We start from the raw sequence: 5,874 nt of genomic DNA, 5'->3' as shown, positions 1-5,874 counted from the left end.
TTCCTAGGGCATGTGTTATTTCAAATGAAGAACCTTGAGAAATCTTCATAAGATTTCAAAATCATACTACCAAGAGTTTTCTCTAATATGATCTTGGTTGATGCACATTCTGTGTATTGCCTTGAGGCTTTTCACAACTTATCACTTGTACGCAATGATGTAAAGATCTTGTTATTACAATCCATCTCTCACTCTCATGGTAATTTTTTTTATTATGTTTGTGTACGCAGAGAAATGCTTGACTTCTTCTTTCAGTCGGATGTTTGTTTGTACCAAGGGTACTTGCAAGTCTCTATGCCTGAGTCGTTTCGGTTTCCCTGGGCAGGTGATCCGCGAACATCCGTGCAGTGAATTTTTCTATGGCAAGTGCACCTGCAAGGTTTGCGTTGATGGATAGAGCTTAATGGATATGCAAAGTGCACTTCATGTTATAAATAAATAATCCATTACATCGTGTCCTCGAATGACGTATGTTATGCATGTGAGTGTATGCTTGGGAAACAACATGGGAGACATAATGTATTCGAGAAACACTACTAGGAAAAGGGATATAGATAGGATTGACACTAATAGCGCACCAGGGAAGTAGTGCGCCACTACTATATACTAATGGCGCACCAGTTGGTGATGCGCCATTAGTGTGGAAGACACTAATAGCGCACCAGAAAACAGGTGCACCACTAGTGATAATTTTTTTTTCATTTTTACATACATACTAATGGCGCATCCTACCGAAGTGCGCCATTACTAGTTCTAACTAGTAATGGCGCACCAGACAGGGAGTGCGCCAGTACTGATTTTTTTTTTGCAAAACTACTAATGGCGCACCCTGTAAAAGTGCGCCATTAGTATATATTTTTTTACCTTTCTGCAAAATTACTAATGGCGCACCACCTGCAGGTGCGCCATTAGTAACCAGGGTTACTAATGGCGCATTTGCGGGTGGTGCGCCATTAGTAACCTGGGACCCCAACAAGATATTTTGGACAACCACACCTACCCACTCACTTTCCCCACTTCATTCCCTCCACCTCCTTCTCCAAGCTTTCGGCTGCCTCCTCCTCCTCACCTCATTTCCACCATAGATTCATCAAAATTAAGTGGTGAAATTACCTTTTTTTGATAGGTAAGTAAGGGGAAAGCTATCTTCATGATGTAGATCTACTTTTTTTCTCCCTAGCTCGCTCCAACGTAACAACATGCACATGCACCTTTTGTGGCCTAGCTAGATCTATGTATGTTTGTGGTGTTGCATGTGTTTGTGGTGTTGCATATATGTTTGTGTTTGCAGGTACTGGTATTTGAAATGCGATAGTTGCCAATATTTTGCCGGAATGTTGATTCATTTCCGTTTCGGTGAGAATTTTGGCACTATGCATTCTTTTTGGTCCTATTTTTAGGGAAGGTCATGCCAAATTTTTTCTTGGTTCTAAAATATCATTTTGTTCTACCCCGCAGGTGACCATGGTCCGCACGATGACCGAAGGCATCGTGAATAGGCTTTTGAGCTCCGCGAAGGCCGAGATGCTTCAAAAGAACGAGACGGAGATAAGATGTCCGTGTCGAAGATGCAAGCTGAAGAGCCTTATTGCGGACCCGGATTCCGGGCAGGTGCGGGACCACCTGCTCTTGCATGGTTTCATGGATGGCTATCGGTGGCAAGGTGATGAAGATGACTATCAAGTCGTCCATGGGGGCCAGGCAAGAAATGAGGAAGGGCAACAAGACAAGTACCACCGCGGCGAGGGCGGGCAAGAAGACGAAGAATCTCCAGGACATGATCACGATGGTGATGTTGTACACAGTCATCATGTAGAAGATGTCGTACATGATGATGAGGAAGATCAAGACGAAGGGCATGATCATGAAGATGAAGATGCCAGAGCAGACGACAATGGAGGTTGGGTGCAGGACCCTCATATTCAGGAGCTGCTTCTCAAGCAGACAGATAACGCAAGAGCTGCCGCCCGAGAGAAAGCCAAGCTGGATCAACTGGAGATAGACGCGGTTACTCCATTATATGAAGGATGCAGGCCCGAGGATACCCGCCTGAAAGTAACGCTCATGGCTCTGGAGATGAAGGTAAAACACAAAATGACCGACGCATGCTTCGACGAGAACATGTCATTCTGGCACGAACGTCTTCCCAAGGGGAACAAGTGCCCGACCAGTTTCGAGGAGGCGAAGAAAATCGTGTGTCCTCTAGATTTACCGCACGTGAAATACCATGTGTGCATGAACAATTGCATCATTTATCAGGACGAGCACGCGGAGTCTACCATATGTCCGGTGTGCAGCGTCACTCGATACAAGAAGAGGAAAAAAGCTCCTCGAAAATCGGTGTGGTACTTTCCGATTACTCCTCGTCTGCAGCGGTATTTCGCGGACCCTAAGGTAGCAAAGCTCCTGCGTTGGCACGCGGATAGGGAGGAGAAGAAGCGGGAAGATGACGGAAATGATCCGGAGATAAATAAAAAAGACAAGATGCTGAGTCAGCCTAAGGATGCGAGCTAGTGGCAAGCGTTGAACTTCGAATACCTAGAATTTGGGAAGGATCCAAGGAACATCGTGCTAGGCGCGAGCACCGATGGAGTCAATCCGTTTGGCAGCCAGAGAAGCACACATAACACTTGGCTTGTGTTTGTGTGGATGTACAACCTTCCCCCTGGTTGTGCATGAAGAGGAAGTACATTCACATGAGTATGCTAATTGAAGGGCCGAAACAACCAGGGAACGACATCAATCTGTATCTGGGGCTGCTGAAAGAGGAGCTAGACATGCTGTGGAAAACGCCAGCCAATACGTGGGACGCCGCAGAGAAAGAATATTTCCCTATGAGAGCCGCACTGCTCACGACGGTGCATGACTATCTCGGTTACGGATATCTCGCGGGGCGGGTAGTCCACGGATTTTCTGGATGCGTAAGGTGCATGGATGACACAACGTATCGCCAGCTAGATAGAGATCCCGGGTCTTCGAAAACCATGTTCATGGGACATCGAAGGTGGCTTCACGACGATGACCCGTGGAGGAAACGCAAGGATCTGTTCGATGGTGAAACCGAACCCCGAAAACGCCCGCGTATGAGGAGCAGCGAGGAAATAGACGAGCTGTTGAAAAATTGGAAAGATTGCCCACTGCCGAGAAAGAAGCAAAAGGAACCAGAGCCGGGAAAGAAGCAAAAGGCGCCAGAGCTGCTACAGAAGGTATGGAAAACGAGGTCTGTTTTCTGGGACTTGCCGTACTGGAAGATCCACCGTGTGCCTCACAGCCTTGATGCCATGCATATCACGAAGAACGTGTGCGAGAGTCTGCTTGGTACCCTGCTCAACATGCCAGAGAGGACCAAAGATGGGCCGAAAGCAAGGGCAGACTTGAAATCAATGGGCATCAGGAAGGAGCTTCATGCTAATGATGATGATGATGATGATGATGATGATGATGATGATGATGATGAGGCGAAGCAGGACACGGAAACTCGTCGCAAAGGCAAAAAGGCCAAGAAGACCGGAAGTGACTTCCCTCCCGTGTGCTTCACTCTAAGTTAGGAGGAGATCGAGCAATTTTCCACCTGCCTCGTAGGAGTAAAACTTCCTTACGGTTACGTGGGGAAGATAAGCAGATACCTAGACCCAGCGAAGCAGAAGTTCAGCGGGATGAAGTCTCACGACTGTCACGTGCTGATGACGCAAATACTTCCAGTTGCAATCCGTGGGATCATGGACGCGCACGTCCGTGAAATGCTATTTGGCCTATGCAACTTTTTCGACGTCATCTCTCGCAAGTCAATTGGCGTGAGGCAACTCAGAAGGCTACAGGAAGAGATCGTGGTGATACTATGCGAGCTTGAGATGTACTTCCCGCCCGCATTCTTCGACGTTACGGTGCATCTGCTGGTCCATATCGTGGAGGATATCATCCAACTCGGGCTGACATTCCTGCACAGCATGATGCCATTCGAAAGGATGAATGGTGTCATCAAAGGATACGTTCGCAACATGTCACGTCCAGAGGGAAGTATAGCCAGGGGCTTTTTGAACGAAGAGTGCATCTCCTACTGCATGAATTATCTAGGCATCGAGAACCCTGTTGGTCTGCCCGTCAACAGGCACCTCGGCAGGCTCGCTGGATGGGGTCACCGTGAGGGTCGCCGCGAAATGCATGTCGACTTCGAGGGTCGACTCGCCGACTTTGAAAGAGCAAACCTAGTCGTGCTACAATACATAGACGTGGTCGATCCTTGGGTGGTAGAGCACAAAACCTTTATTGAGAAGACGTACAATGACCGAGGCCAACAGAGGACGGACGGAGATATAATCAAAGAGCACAACTCATGTTTCACGCGTTGGTTCAAGCAGAAGCTTCTGTCGTACCCTTTACATGAGGATTCTTCCATGGAAGAACAACTCATATTCGCCTTGTCACAGGGCGCCGAGCACAACCTGATGACCTATGAGGCGTACGATATCAACGGCTACACATTCTACACCGAGAACAAGGACATGAAGAGCGATGGTTATCAGAACTCCGGGGTAACAATGGAATCCTACACCGGTAACGACAAGGACAGATACTACGGAAGGATCGAGGAGATCTGGGAGCTGAGCTACGCTGGAGAGAAGGTCCCGATGTTCCGTGTCAGATGGGCCAAGAGCGTCCTAAAAGAAGACCGGTATTTCACCACCATGGTTATACCCGAAGCCAAATCCAAGACCGCGGGCGCAAACGTCACCGCGAAAAATGAGCCATGGGTACTAGCGTCCCAAGTGGACCAATGCTTCTTCATTACCGACCCGTCAAAGCCCAGTCGTGTTGTCGTGAGGAGAGGCAAAAGGAAGATCATTGGAATGGATGGAGTAGCCAATGAGCAAGACTTCGACAAGTACGGCGACCCGAAGATCGAACATGACAACGACGATGAAGTAGCAGCACACACCACAAGAAGAAGCAGGACCACCCTACCTAAAGGATGTCTGTTCCACAGAAGAACTCCATTTGCGAAAAAGAAGGGCAAGAAGATTGTGAACAGATAGCTAGCTAAGATCGATTGTATTTAAATCGTAGTCTTCATTTCTTGATTGTATTTCATGGGCACTCTTTGATATCATGAATATTTTTAAATTTCACGGGCACTTTTTGAATTCATGAGGACACTCGATCTCGATCCCCCTCCACCGCCGTCGACGAGCACCCAGCCCCCCGCACCCTCCCCCACTCCACGGCCGCCAGCGGGCACCCCCCGCACCCTCCCCCGCTCCACCACTGCCGCCGATGATATTTTCAAGTAACAAATTTGAACATATTTTTTAAAAAATTATTACTGTTTTTATAAAAAAAATATTACTATTATGATTTAAACAAGTTTGAACATATTTAAACACAAATAAATATCAAACAGCATTTAAAATGCCAAAAAAAATTGCGGAGCCTGGGAATCGAACCCAGGACCTCCTGGTGTGTGTGCTGCGTGCTGACCAGTCAAGCTAGTGGGCGGGTTCTGATGTGGATTGGGTTAGGTGCAATATAACCTGTGCTCGAACTGTAATAAAAAAACATTCTAATGGCGCACCGCTGCGGGGTGCGCCATTGCTATCTAAAAAAAAGATTTCTAATGGCGCACCGAGGTGTGGTGCGCCATTAGTAAGCTTCCCCCTAGCTATCCTCCCTCTCCCTCGCCAGATCCCCTTCGACCCTCTCTCCCTCGCCACCAGATCCACCCGCGCGCTGCCCCGACCCACAACGCCGCCGCCCCGACCCTCACCGGACTCCACCCCCGCCACCCCCGCGCCCTCGGGCCCCCACCCCGGCCGCCCCGACCCTCGCCGGACTACACACCCCCGCCGCCTCCAGAGAGACCACCCCTCACCCGATTCC

The sequence above is a fragment of the Triticum dicoccoides genome, chromosome 5A, assembly GCF_002162155.2.
Source record: "Triticum dicoccoides isolate Atlit2015 ecotype Zavitan chromosome 5A, WEW_v2.0, whole genome shotgun sequence".
In the NCBI taxonomy this organism is placed as follows: domain Eukaryota; kingdom Viridiplantae; phylum Streptophyta; class Magnoliopsida; order Poales; family Poaceae; genus Triticum; species Triticum dicoccoides.
The sequence above is the reverse complement of the archived record's forward strand: the minus strand, read 5'-3'. Positions refer to the sequence as shown.